Below are 15,911 nucleotides of genomic sequence, written 5' to 3' on the forward strand. Positions count from 1 at the left end.
TCTAACATTGCTTTACGGAATGTGCAAATTTTAATTGGTGAACAAGTGCAAATAAGACTCTGGGGTAAAAAAGAAAGCAAGTAATGGATGTTTGAAAGAATGCATGAGAAACTCACTAGACCTTTAGAGTGGGATCATATTATGGAGGTTTAGAGAGAGCTACACAGATATATTCAGGTTTGTTTTCATGCATGATTGGAGCCCATTAAAGATTTTTTAAACAAATAAGTGTACACATCAAAAGATTAAAAATTATTAAAGATATATCTATCTTAGAAGTATTAAATGTGGCAAGTCCCAGAGCCAAAATCATGTTATAAATTTTATTAGTATAATTTTAAAAAAAGAAAGGCTAATCTGCACATAGAATTACATGCAAAAGAATAGCCTGTCTGTGAGTTGGCAAAAGAAGCCTGTCCCAAGGTAAACATTATCATGAAAGAAATTAAAGATTTTGAAAATGAATTTTAGGGGGATCCCTGGGTGGCTCAGCGGTTTAGCGCCTGCCTTCAGCCCAGGGCGTGATCCTGGAGTTCTGGGATCGAGTTCCACATCAGGCTCCCTGTATGGGGCCTGCTTCTCCCTCTGCCTGTGTCTCTGCCTCTCCCTCTCTTTCTGTGTGTCTCTCATGAATAAATAAATAAAATCTTTAAAAAAAAAAAAGAAAATGAATTTTAAAGCAATGACATCATTCAGAAAAGAGTGAACAAATCTAAGTTTTGTCATATTTTAAATTGATGAGATGTTAAACAAGATAATTAAGTTACTCAGTTTTTGAATTCACTTCTAAAGGTGAATTTTCAAAATCAACTTAAAAATTTTAAGCCTAGAAAAGGTTTTTAAATTTTTGTTTGTTGTAGGACACCTGGGTGGTTCAGTAATTGAGGGCCTGCCTTCTGCCCAGAGCGAGATCCTGGAGTTCCGGGATGGAGTCTCCCATATCAGGCTCCCTGCCTGGAGCCTGCTTCTCTCTCTGCCTCTCTCTCTCTCTCTCATGAATAAACAAATAAAAAATCTTAAAAAATTTTTTTTTGTTTGTTTGCCTGAATTTGGCCAGGTTCCATCTATAAGGATATAGAGTGATTTCTGCAAATGAACTATGGCAAATTATTACTAATTTAACTAAGGTATACAATATGGTTAGGCAAAGACTATTGCTTAAGTGTATTTTGTCTTCTCTCTCAAGGCTTAGCTGACGCCTCTGCAGATAACACAAATTCAACATACATATGACCAATGAAGGAAGAAAGGAAAACCAAATCAGGTTAATTAAATCTAGTTATTAAGATATATTAAAAATACTGTCAATGTTCAGAGAGAAATTATGCTGAGGTCCCTTTAAGAGGGTCAATTAAATATTACTTTAAGATATGTAGAGAGCTTACATGGAAATAATTTGGCAAAGCCTGTTTTTTTTTTTTTTAAGATTTTATTTATTAATGAGAGACAGAGAGAGAGAGAGAGGCAGAGACACAGGCAGAGGGAGAAGCAGGCTCCATGCAGGGAGCCTGATGTGGTACTCGATCCAAGGTCTCCAGGATCATGCCCTAGGCTGAAGGCTGTGCTAAACCACTGAGCCACCGCTGCCTCAAAGCCTGGTTTTTAAAGGCAATCAGGAAGAGCAATCAGGTTCATCTGTAAGGTCTGGGCCAACAAATCCAATGTAATCATCAAGAAACAACAGCTAGAAATTAAGAATCTAGTTAGGGTTCATTCATTCATTCATTCATTCAAGACTGGTAAGCCATATGTAAGAATAGGCCCTGTCTAATCACTTAGGATTTATATCTGATTCTTTGGATCCAGAGTATAATGGGCAGCTGGAGTAGACTTAAGTGGAGCCAGTAGCTTTGACAATCATCAGGATCTGTGTGTAGGCAGCATGCCCTAATTCCATGCCTATCAAATACTATATCCCAAGATATTTTATCTTTTTCTGCTAAAAGTATTGAACAAACTAGAGTGGTAGCAACCTGCTGTTATTCAGAGTCCTTGCTCATTTTTATCTATTTCAAGAGCAGGAACAATCAAAATAGTAATCATAGGAAGGAAAGTCAAAAGAAAAAGTATGATGAAAACTATAGAAATAAATTTTAAATTATGTTACCTTGGTGGGTTTAAAGAACAAAACTAACTTTTGAAAGCTATGTTTATCTTGACTACTAATGCTTGCAATAAATAAAACATATGTCTTTAAAACTGGATGCTATAAATTTGATTGCTAGCAGTGTCTGTGAGAGAAAATATCAGAGAAGGTGAAAGACATATTATAAAGAAATATATTTAACCAGCTCAAAACATGAATTAAGAGTTTCAATGATCTAGACTAAATGTGGCTTCTTGTTCCATGACCTTAGATTTTACATAGAATTTCCAATGGAAATTTTAAAAACACACTTTAAAGATTGACTTTGGATGACATTAAGCAGAAAAGTTGATCAACTGCCAATTATACACCAATTCACAAGAGAGTTATCAACTTTGCAATACACAGAACTCTGATTTTTCTCTTTCACAAAGTCTGTTTACTCAGTGGGAATTCTTTGGGATATGGTGCCAAAGAAATGGATGTGAGATCTAGCTTCACCATTATGGGATGAATAGATTTTAATAACTGTCTTTCTTTCTACAGAAAATGATAAATATTTGGCATAGAAAATCTGAGGAATGTAGAATAATCGGCAGAAAACCCCACAGCAATTCTATCGCTCTTTTCACATATATACAAATTTATATATTTAACATATTTATAAATTCATTATTATTAATAAATAGGAAATTGGTGATATATTACCATTTTTTAAAGATTTTTAAAATTTATCTATTCATGAGAGACACAGAGAGAGAAAGAGAGGCAGAGACATAGGCAGAGGGAGAAACAGGCTCCATGCAGGGAGCCTGACGTGGGACTCGATCCCGGGTCTCCAGGATCACGCCCTGGGCCGAAGGCAGCGCTAAACCACTGAGCCACCTGGGCTGCCCTATATTACCATATTTGGCCTAAAATAAAGCCATTTGTGTAGTTCAACAGGGTATAAATGTCTTATTAGTTGCATTAGTTGTGCAACGACTTACACAATCAGATGCTAAAAGGTCGGGCACTATAATCCAAGATATCAGGGTTTAAATTTAAGCTGTCCCAATTACTTGCTATATAACTTTGGACAATTTTCTCTTAGATTTAGTTTCTTTATCCATAAAATGTGACAAATATCCAGAACATCTTTGTGGGGTCTCAATAAGATTACATGAAATGTTCTCAGCACAGAGTCTTGCATTCATTCATTCATTCATTCATTTCTTCAAAGAGTGTTTACTGAATTCATTTTATGTTCCAGTCTCTGTGCCAGGTAGTTGCACAAACAAGGCTGACATAGTTACTGCTCAAATGAAGCTTATAGTCTATTGAGGAAGATAGATATTCAAGGGATACTACAAGGTGATTAACTATAATCAAAATAAACATGTTAAAGGAAATTTAAATGTTATGAGAATATAGAAGTGGGAAAGGAACATACCCAGCCTGAAGTGACCCTGAGGGTCAGCAAATGCTTCCCTGAGAAAGTAACATTTAATCTGGGACCTGAAGGAGGGGCAGCCAGGCAAAGAAGTGGAACAAAAGAATCCCAGAGAAGGCCCTGAGCCATTTGCACTTTGGAGCATTTAGGCTCAGGACTCAGAGGTACATTTGCATAATTGTGATAACATGCATCGTATATTTGTATATCTTGCTCTTTTCATTTACTATCCTGATATAACAATTGTAAATACTTATACACCTAACATAGAAGCACCCAAATACATAAAACAATAGCAAATATAAAGAAAAACATCGGAAATAATGCAATAATAGTAGGGGACTTTAATGCTCCACTTATATCAATAAACAGATCACTTAAAAAGAAGATCAACAAGGAAACAATGGCTTTGTTTTTTTGGGGGGCGGGGGGGGGTGCAAAAAGGTAGTTTTATTAAAGCATAGGGACAGTACCAAAGGGCAGAAAAGAGCTGCCAGAAACAATGGCTTTGAATGACACATTGAAACAGATGGATTTAACAGATATATTCAGAACATTTCATCTTAAACAACAGAATACAACATTCTTTTCAAGTGCACATGGAACATTCTCCAGAACAGATCACAAATTGGCCCACAAAACAAGCCTTAAAAAATTCAAAAAGATTGAAGTCATACCATGCATCTTCTCTGACCACAATATTACAAAACTAGAAGTCAACCACAAGAAAAAATCTGGAAAGACCACAAATACATGTAGAGTTAAATGACATGTTACTATTTTATGAATGAGTCAACCAGGAAATCAAAGGAACTAAAAAGTACATGTAAACAAATTAAAATGAAAACACAAATGGCCCAAAAAACCTTTAGGATGCAGCAAAAGTGGTTATAAGAGGGAGCTTTATAGTAATTCAGGCCTATCTCAAATAGCAAGAAAAATCTCAATAGCCTAACCTCACACCTAAAAAAGCTAGAAAAATAACAAGAAACAAAATCTAAAACCAGCAGAAGGAAGGAAATAATAAAGATTATAACAGAAATAAATGATATAGAAACTAAAACAAAACAAAACAATAAAAGAGATCAATGAAACCAGGAGCTGGGTCTTTGGAAAAAAAAAATCAATGAAATTGATAAACCTCTAGCCACACTTACCAAAAAAAAAAAAAGAGAAAGCACTCAAATAAATAAAATCACAAATGAGAGAGCAGAAATCACACTCAATACCATATACAAAATACAAACAATTATAAGAGAATATTATAAAAAAACTATATACTAACAAATTGGACAACCTAGCAAAAGTAGATAACTTCCTAGAAACAAATAATAAAAACTAAAACAGGAAGAAATAGAACATACTGATAATCAGCAAAGAAAATGAAATCAGTGATCAAAAAACTCCCAACAAACAGAAGTCCAGGACCAGATGGCTTCATAAGCAAATTCTACCAAATATTCAAAGAAGAGTTAATAACTATTCTTCTCTATCCAAAATACAGAAAAAGGAAGGAAAACTTCAAAATTCATTCAATGAGGCTGGCATCCTCCTGAAAACAAAATGAGATAAACACACCACTGGAAAAGAGAACCATGGGCCAATATCCCTGATTAACTTAGATGCAAAAATCCTCAACTAAATATTAGCAAAAAAACTCCAACAGTACATTAAAAAAGTCTTTTACTGCAATCAAGTGGGATTTATTCCTGGGTTGCAAGGATGGTTTAATATTTGCAAATCAATCAGTGTGATACATTGCAGTAACAGAAAGGATAAAGAGCCATGTGATCATTTCAATAGAAGCAGAAAAAGCATTTGACAAAGTACAACATCCATTCATGATATAGACTCTCAACAAAGTAGGTTTAGAGGGAACATACCTCAACATAACAAAGGCCATCTATAAAAATTCTACAGCTAACATCATCCTTTTTTAAATTATTATTTATTTATTCATGAGAGACAGGAGAGAGAGAGGCAGAGACACAGGCAGAGGGAGAAACAGACTCCATGCAGGGAGCCTGACGTGGGACTTGATCCGGGGTCTCTAGGATCAGGCCCTGGGCTGAAGGCAGCAGTAAACTGCTGAGCCACCCAGGCTGCCCCAACGTCCTTAATAGGGAAATACTGAGAGCTTTTTCCCTAAGGTCAGGAACACAACAGGGATGTCCACTCTCACCACTTTTATTCAACATACTACTGGAAGTCCTAGCCTCAGCAATCAAACAACAAAAAGAAATAAAAGGCATCCAAATTAGTTAGGAAGAAATGAAACTTTCACTATTTGCAAATGACATACCATATAGAGAAAACTCCAAAGACTGCACCAAAAAAATGCTAGAACTAATAAATGAATTTAGTAAATTTGCATGATACAAAAATCAATGTAGAGAAATCTGTTGTATTTCTATACATTAATAATGAAGCGTCAGAAAAAATAATGAAGCGTCAGAAAGAGAAATTAAGAAAACTATCCAATTTACATTTGCCCCCAAAACAGTAAGTTACCTAGGAATAAACCTAACCAAAGAGGTGAAAGACCTGTACTCTGAACAGTATAAAACACTGATGAACAAAGTTGAAGATAACACACAAAAAAATGGAAAAACAAAACAAAAAAAAAAATGGAAAAACATTCCATGCTTGTGGGTTGGAAGAACAAATATTGTTAAAATGTTTATAATACACAAAGCAATCTATGCATTTAATGTAATCCTTATCAATATATGAACAGTATTTTTTCACAGAACTGGAACAATTCTAAAATTTGTATGGAACCACAAAAGACTAAATAGTCAAAGCAATTTGGAAACTAAAAGCAAAGCTGGAGGCATCACAATTCTAGACTTCAATTTATATTACAAAGCTATAGTGATCAAAACAGTATAGTACTGGCACAAAAACAGACACACAGATCAGTAGAAGAGAACACAAAAGTAACAAGTAAACCCGTAATTTTTGTTGAAGTAATCTTCAACAAAGCAGGAAATAATATCCAATGGGGAAAAGATAGTCTCTTCAACAAATGGTGTTGGGAAAGCTGGACAGCAATATGCAAAAGAAAGAAAGTGAACCACTTTCTTACATCATGTGCAAAAATAATTTAAAATGGATTAAAGGACACCTGGGTGGCTCAGTGGTTGAGTGTCTGCCTTTGGCTCAGCATGTTCCTATGTTATTAAAAAACAAGATTTGTAATGGCTGCTTAATGCTCATCATGAAGATGTATAATAATATACTTAACCATTCTCCATTCTCCTATTTAATAATTTGATTTGTTTCTAATAATTTCTATTTTAAGAAACTCTGAGATTAAAAAATTCATATTTACTTGAGATTATTGTCCCATAATGACATGTTGGGACAAAGTGAAAAACATTGTCAGTTTTACTAAAATTGTATTTCATTAAAAAAGATTTACAAAAAAAAAAACACACACACACAAAAAAAAAAAAACAAAAAACACACACACACACACACACACACACACACACAAAAAGATTTACATTCTGAAAGCTGCTATCCACTGGCTTCCTTAACTTTAGTCTTTCTTAACTTTATTTTTGAATCTTTACATATATCTGTAATAAAACTACTATTAATACTACTACTAATCCTAGGGTAGTTATAATCCAATGAGGTCTTTCATATGAATGTATCATCTGCATAGAAAATTGTGCTAGGTTGGTTATTCTTTTCATCAATCCTATTAGTTATTATTGACCAACTATATTAACATACGGGAATAACTCTAAGCAACTATAACTAATAATAATACTTATTAAGATCTTAGCTTGTTTTGTCTTGCAAAGAATGTTATGATAAATCTTCAAGGAAACTATCTGCTATACACTTGGCTTAAAAATATTATCTACTTTTGATTTAAATACTAACTTTCTCCTTGGATTAAGGAAAGTAGACTTCTTAATAAGCTCAGCTTTGTATCAGTGATACTGAACTTCCATGGACAGTTGCATAGACTGTATACTTTTTTAGGGAGAAAAGACAGATGAATAACCTGAACAATTTACACTGTGAAGCCACTTGGTGAGATGCAGGGGGCAGTGTAACAACGGCTGAGGAAAGAAATAGCAGAACTACAAGAGTGTGCAGGGAGGGGCCCTGGGATCCGGAATTTCCTAGGGGAAATTGGTGGATTATCCTTTTTATAAAAAAAAAGATAGTCTCTGTCTACTTTGTTAACAGGACTATTAAAAACCAAAGGTACTGAGTAGTTCAGGGAACTCTGCACCATCAGCACTACTTAAAGAATTACATTTCTGTTAGAAAGAAAATGTGAACTTCTCTTGGCTGATTTATTAAAATAAAAGCAGAAATTTTATTCAAACTATTTGAAATAAATGAATACATATCTAGTAAATCATCACTCGCTTTTTTAAAGAAGTATAATATCAATTTTGTACTTATTTAAGTAAACTGCAAGATGAAAAACAATTAGTGATTTCATCATAATTGGAAAGCCAGCATCATAAACACATCATTTCAAACTTTATTTTGCTGGTGCATGTTAAGTTCATAGGTCACTGAGTTCAGAAGTGTTCAAGCATCCCTCCTAAACACCCAGTCACTACTGAATACTCTGTTTTTTAGTCAAAAGAGAATAAAACATTAGATTAAAATTTCAACTAGAATATGAAAGCTTAATGGGGAATTACTTCAAATAGGAAACAATAATAAAACACTAGTTTAAATCTGGTATAAACATTATCACTGTCATTTAGAGAATTAAAATGTGAGTGCTTAAAATTTTGTTGGGATAATTTAAAATTAAAATTGTTTTGATGAGAATAAGTAAGTGTGATCACCAGCACTTTTTTTTTTTTCTTTTCTTTTTTTTTTAAGTGGGGATGATGTATTCCAGAACTCAAATCCAGCCTGATTGAGCCCTCTCAGTGCAGCGGGATATATAATACCCCTTTTTACCATCTCCCCACCCCATGAAGAATAATGAACTTGGCTGGGAGGATTTCATAAGTGCAGCTGATTCCGTATCAGTTGTGTGCGTGTGGAGGACCCACAATAGGAGAGTAGAGGTGTTCTCCAGGATAACCAGCTTTAGGTTCTCAGGCATAAAGGGCAATACTGGAAAGGGGTTTGGGGCTATAGGGCCAATCTCAAAAACTGAAGCCAACCGGGTCTTCTCTTCAGCCGTCCAGGGTACAGAATGTATCCAGTCTCTCTCCTCCCCAGACTGGAGGAAAATATGTACATCGATGTGCACCAGTGATCACAAAACCCCCAGAAACCCAAGCAGGTGGGGACTGAGGGGCCGGCTCCTCATCAGCAGGGGACGGGACAGTGGGCCTCACAGAAGCCATAAGAGGGTAGAAGGAGCAAGGCTGCAGTCCATGGGGTGTGGGGGGGGGCGGGCAGAGGAGGCAGTCCCTAGGGCAGGGGGGGCCCATTGACACCCGGGTGGTAGAAGGCACAGTTGTTCTCATAGCGGCCATTGCCCTTCATCATGAAGAGCAGATCAATATTTAAAAGAATATAAACTCATCAGTATTCTGGCATATTCTACGGTATTTATGAGTACTAAAGGTGCTCAGGAAAAGCAAAACAAGAAAACCGGTCTTTAATGGAAATTATCTCCTTTAAGATTAACAGAAGAAGGCTGTACTAAAACCCTCCTAAATTTTTAGATGAGACTTTTCTTCCAGGCAACTGGCCAATCCATCTGCCTCTTTCTTAACTATAGTAACACTGTGAAATGTTCCTTAATCTCCTTGTTCTAGAAGGTATCTACATTATACTGCAAAGCATCAAGTAGGGGACACTGAGGTTAAGAGCAAAAGATTTTACCTTTGAAGATGACCCACTTACAGTTCTATCATTTTGAAGATATTGTCCTATTGCTCTTGACAGTCAGGCTTGCACTAGTTTTTATCAATATCATGATTTTACTCAGGCCTATATAAAAAGGCTATCTGAACATTTCTAATAATATACACTAGTTTTTATTGAACAAAGGTATAAATAAATAGACTGCATTCATGTTAAGGAATGAAGACACGCATGCAGTCCAGAAGTATATGTAAGTGGCCATCATTCATTTTTTGTTGTTGTTCTGGCATTATTTGATTTTTATTTTTTAATGTAAATTTCCAAAAGCTAAAACTTTCATAAGACATTCGAGTGTACATTTTTTTTTATTGAAACACAATTGGTAATATTGATTTTAAATTTCCCTGTGGACAGTCTCCAGGAAGCCCATTAAGGCTCTGACCCCTCCTGATGACATATGTGCTCTCCAGGGAGTGCCCTATCATCTCATCATTATCTTTTATTCATCCCATACACTTGCTAGCCCCTGCAGGAATTAGAGATGGCAACAATTCAAAGACATAATAACCATGATAGAATGAAGTACAGGTAAGTGCCTCATAAAGAAATATGCTAACATACTGTTACTAAAATTCCAAGAAAGAAGAGTTTTTCCCTGACTTACTAAGTTTTTTCATCAGAGAGATGGCCATAGAGTTGGACCTTGAAAAACAAGTGTAACCGCAACTGGTACAATGGGTAGATGAGTATCTCATGAAAAGTCTGGGATATAAAGCATTCGTACTTTGTCTAATTCTAGCACAGGAATTAGAAAAGAAGAAATGGATCATATTATGGTAATGGTGGAAGGATTTCCAGATGTAATCTAGTCCAAGGGCTCTTCAAATCTTTAATTTATGGAAGTATCTTTTAAACAAATATCAAGCATGCAACCCATAGGTAAAATACAAAGTATGAATTGTGTGGAAAATAAAAGCACTCCAGATGTGTTGGACTCAGCCGAGCACTGTTTGAAAGTCAGCAACCTAATTCCAACCTCTGATGAGAGAATGAGACCCAGAGAAATGATGTTACTCCCTCAAGATCATTCATTATTAGAACTGGAGACCGAGAGTCCTTTGCTTACGCTGCAGTAATATATATAACACTATGGATTACCTCAGCTGTTTTTGGGCAAGGTTCAAGAAATAAGATAAAATATTATTCAGATATCACACTTAGGTATGAAGAAATTAATAGTGGTGAAGACTATCTTAAACTCCAACTGAGTTTTATTTTAAATGTTATATTTATTATTCACTCTTAATTTCCCTGATGAGAAATTACATAACATAAAACTGAAAATCCTATAGAAGACCTGTATTTGCATATTAAAGTGCAGTCATGTTGTCGCATTTTGCCAGAGCTGCCAGCTTTACTCTCTTTGACACACTTCCAACATGGGTTCCATCGTGGTTGCACACATGTACAATCAATATGTGTCCTGCTCAAAAAAGTGAAGGTTATTTTCCCCAGGTTTGGATTTAATTCAATGCACATGTTAGATATTTTCCAGTTAACCTATTAAGGCTTTGTGTTATTAATTCTTGATAAATTACTTTGATTAACAAAATAATTACCTTATGTATAACAGGGATAAGCCAAATATTACCTATTAGGCAATTAAATATACATCCGATAAAAATTACATTACTCTTAAATTGCACAGGATTGTTTCCAAAAACAAAATTCTTACTTGAACTCCAAAAAATATCTAAACATTAGGGATTGAAAAGATTTTTCAAATTTCTTCAGCTTATGGTAAAATGTTCCTTCATGTCCACACCCACAGTAGTTAAACAAATATAGAACACTTGTTATATTCCCTCTTGTTATCTTGTTTCTAATAAACAAAATGTTCATTCAGCAAATAAGTAGTCACACAGCATAGCAATTTCTTTACACAAAACACCCACACACACATATACCCCCCCCCAAAAAAAACAGTAAAAACAGTGACAGGACCTCGTTAATGACACAGCCTGGTATGATATTCTAGACTGACTTTATCTCTGATTATTTACTGTGCTGTGAATAAGTGGTTGGCTCTGAAGGCAGTCTTCAAACGTTCAAATTCTGGTTCTATCACTTATTAGTCATGTGACCCTGGGGAAATGTACCTAAATTCTTTTTTGCCTCAATTTCCTTACGTGTAAAAATGAAATAATATCATACATAACTAAGAAGTATGTTAATACGTGTGAATTGTTAACTATTGTAACTGACATTTTTAAAATACTCAGTGTGAGTTATTATTAGTCTGAAACTATGAACAAGTGAAGGATTCACACATTTCTTTTTCTCAAAGGCAGAAGAAAAACCAAATATTCCATATGGATTATAAAATAACAACAAAAAATAGATTTTAAAAATTCTTAAGCTATGCAAGAAATAAAAAATTTAACTTGTAGGAAATATAGCCCTCTTCCACCCCTCCTTTTTGGTGTATACAACTGCTGTTAAAGGCAATCATTTCTACTTCTTTAGGCAAAATAATCTTTTGTCTTCATTCATAAGCAAAACCAGGAGAGGCAGATCTGTTAAAAAGGGTTGGAGCTCCTGCAGGACAATTCAGAAAGTTGCATTTGAAAGGAGAGTATTGTGCTTAACACGTAGGAGGGGCCAATTCTGAGCCAGGCATTTTGCGAGGCCCTCTTCTTTCTCATTTAATCCTAATCAGATCCTACACAGTAAGATGTGTTATTGTCCTCAGTTTTATAGATGAGAAAACTGATACTCAAAAGGTGCAGTAACTTGAGCAGGAACACACACCCCTGACAAGACCAAGATTCCAACTTAAATTTATCTGAGACCAAAGGCATTCCCTGGTCACCACGTCACATATAGGGACTCCAGAGTCTAACAAGCCACTTTATTTAGTTTATTTAAAGTGCGCTCCATTATCTAGCTACTCTGTTGCCAGATTCAACATCTAGCTCTTACTTTGCTATAAATTTTACCATCTTCACTAAGACAAAAATATTTGTTTAAAAATCCGATTCTAAAAAAAAAAAAAAAAATCTGATTCTATAAGACTTGGATTTTGGAATCTATATAACAACGAGTTTTAGGACTTTAGGAATGCCTGTGGAAGTATTATTAGAGCTCTCATATATAGGAGTTCCCTTGAAAGATTTTTATCCTCTGTCCCTAGAATCATTTGAATTTCAAAATCATTTGAATTTATGTAAAGTCATGAATAATGGGAATTTGTTTTAATAATATTTGCAATGGTGCAAGTGGTAATGCAAAGAAATGCAAGGTCTAGCAGAATAATAAACACTAGATTTTGATTTTATTTAACTTGGACATAAATCTTATTTAGAACATTTGTATACACAGAAAATGGGTGTTTCTTGCTTAGATATCCTTTAAACTTCCACTCCAAATTGGTCACCAGAAATGAACTGTTCTTCAACTCTTGTGTATATAAAGAAACTTGAAGGATTTAATTCTGAATATACAGGATTCAATAGGCAATAATATTTTTCATTTTCCATGGTGTGATTTTAATAAATATTTTAAAGAATTTTATTTTTTTTATTTTATTTATGATAGTCACAGAGAGACAGAGAGGCAGAGACACAGGCAGAAGGAGGAGAAGCAGGCTCCATGCACCGGGAGCCCGACGTGGGATTCGATCCCGGGTCTCCAGGATCGCGCCCTGGGCCAACGGAAGGCGCCAAACCGCTGCGCCACCCAGGGATCCCTGATTTTAATAAATATTTTAGAACTAAAAGTCTGTGATTCAAAAAGTGACCTAGAATCCTTTCAAAATTTAATGGTACAGTTTAACCACATGGAACACACTCATGTATCAAGTCAAATGGTTTCTTTTTTAACTTCAGGATAATCTAAACAAAACAAAACAAAACAAAACAAAACAAAACAAAACAAAAAACAGGGATGCTGGATGCTGGGGTGGCTCAGCAGTTGAGCATCTGCCTTCAGCTCAGGTCATGATCCCCTGGTCCTGAGATCAAGTCTCACATCAGGCTCCCTGCGGGGAGCCTGCTTCTCCCTCTGCCTGTGTCTCTGCTTTTCTCTGTGTCTCTCATGAATAAATAAATAAATCTTAAAAAAAAATCTAGAAAACCAAAATATTTAAGATACTTGAAGCTAAACTGGCAAATGTCTCTTTCTTTCTTTTTTTTTTCAAATGTCTCTTTCACATGACAAACTCTAGTAGAGGTGCTATCAATAAAAATGGCAAGATGCTGATAAAAAAGTAGAGTAAGGAGGTTATTTAATTCTAATAGATAAGTAACCCAAAGTATCAACTACTACATTAAGTAAAACTTTTGTGCTTAGTTTTCAAACTAGATCTATTCATGAATATTAGGAATATCAATACTTTAGACAGGGGCATCTACTTGTCACTCTTCAAGTCTTTTCCTGTGGAACTGGAGCTGTTTCTTTACCTCACATCATTAATTTATTTACCTAGCTCTAGAAGAGGGGAGGGACTTACCTGGCGGGTAAATTTGGAAGGACTAAATTGGGATGATGAATAGCTCCATCTAAGTCTGCAAGTTCCCACAGAAGTTTACAGTTTTTTTCTCAAAAAAAAAAAAAGACATGAATAAATTACAGAACCATATACAAATTACATGAATAAATTACAGTACATGCAAAAACAAATTTAAAAAAGTGTCTCATTATACATTATTTCCTCACAAATGCTAAACCACATAACCCTGTAAATTTAGCCAATAAGTTCAGCATGTATAAAAGCAACATAAGCTGATATTGAAGTTGATAATAAGAAATACTCAAAAGTTCAACAACTTGCATTGGAAATTGAAAGTAAATTAGAAAGTCATAAACAAATTGCCAGTTAGAAACTACTTAACATATACTTTAGTTCCATCTCTACATTAAAAAGTTTTATTCTATGGTTTATTGTAAATGAAAAATAAGACTGGGAACTGGGCATTTTCTTCTTGGCACTTTAAAATAAAAACAATAAATAAAATCTCATTGAAGCTGTAGGTTTCCAGGCTCATCAACTAACTGATCCAAGGGCCATTAGTGGCTCATAAAATAAGAAAGCTCAATAAAATAATCATAAACTCACATGTTTATTTAGTTCTGAGACCTAAGTGATGGACCTTTGTACCTGACCATGCCTAGAGACAGTTTCATTACACACGCGCGCGCGCCCGCGCGCGCACACACACACACACACACACACACACACTAATGTGCTCTTAATTATGTAAACTCACATACACACATTTATGGGCATCTGTAATGCCATCATATCTATACTTTGGTAAACAACAAAGGGGCATTATTTAGTTTCCTTTTCTAAATAAATAAGTTGAGCAATAGCTTTTTATTTAAATTATAATTATTCTAACGCTTAACTTCTAAGTTTCCTCTGAATGGCAGATAAACCCAAACTAAGAAGAAAGGCTTGACTAATGTGAACATATTTTATCCCTCTCTAATTGTATTTCCAGCTTTCAGAACTTGCTTTATCATTATCAAATTCATTTAAGTAATTTTTAAGGATAGGGGATCCAAAATTTTCATACAATAATCATCTTCTTTCTAACATCCTAACTTACCCATAAATGGAGAATACTCAGAACTTTGTAATTTCTTAAGTGGCAGTAGTGTCTCAGACAAATTTAGGTTTAATAAAGCATATGTTTCCTACACAACAAATACATTGTTTTTACACACTTAAAAAATGTCTCTTGTTAGTAACACAAAGTTTAAATAGAGTAGTACTATATCCTTGATTAAAATAGTTGTGTCTGGTCAATCTTCAACTTACTGAAAGCAATGTTTATTCACACGTTAAGTTTCTATTGTCTACAATCAGTATCCCTCTCATTCCCTCTGGTATTTTCGAAGAAGGAAATTGAATTTTCTTCCTTTCAAGGTGATCTCTGTAGCTAGAATTTTGATATATTCTTCTAGATTCATTTATAGTCATGTTTAGGGGTGTTCTCTATTGACTCTCTCTGCTTGACCCATCCCAGATTCTCACCTCCTTCCCATCTTAAATCTTCTCTTGACTATTGTCCTACTTTTTTTCCTAATTCTTTTCCCCCTCAGTTCTAAGAAATTGCTATTTGGGCTCTATGTCAACATCATCCACTTACTTTTTTTTAACCCCATTTTGCCTCAGTCATGGCAAGAAACTTTTTCTCTACTAGTTATCACCAGTCAAGGGCACAACTCCTCATTCTGTGATAACTCTTTTGCATAGTCTTCTATTTGGACTCCCCAGTTCCAATCAAATTTACCTTTCCTGATGACTTAATCTTTCTAAAGTGTAGTTTGGTTAATCTTTCTAGTGTGGAGTGTAGAAACAGTGGAAGGCAAAAAGGATCCCCAATGATTCTTCAGTAGCTAAAGAACCAAATGGATTCCTCTTCCTCTGGACAAACTTCATCTTGATTTCAACTTCATCTTGATTTCACTATTCTTTTCACCTCTGACTTAGTAACTCTGTTAAAGTTACCATTCTTCCACAAAACATTTATATGCCTGCCTCAAACTTTAGTGTTTCCTTTGTCTAAAACAGTATTT

General features: G+C 34.9%; 1 protein-coding gene across 6 annotated transcripts in view; it reads right to left on the bottom strand.

Moving 5' to 3' along the window:
* HNF4G (hepatocyte nuclear factor 4 gamma) overlaps nt 1-15,911 on the bottom strand; it is a 122,623-nt gene that overhangs the window by 57,124 nt on the left and 49,588 nt on the right. For all 6 annotated transcript variants that reach the window (XM_041768889.1, XM_041768883.1, XM_041768888.1 and 3 more), the window contains one exon: nt 13,837-13,924. The gene's annotated coding sequence lies outside the window, so the exon portion shown is untranslated. The remainder of the gene's footprint in view (nt 1-13,836; nt 13,925-15,911) is intronic.

The sequence above is a fragment of the Vulpes lagopus genome, chromosome 9 (assembly GCF_018345385.1).
Source record: "Vulpes lagopus strain Blue_001 chromosome 9, ASM1834538v1, whole genome shotgun sequence".
Classification (NCBI taxonomy): domain Eukaryota; kingdom Metazoa; phylum Chordata; class Mammalia; order Carnivora; family Canidae; genus Vulpes; species Vulpes lagopus.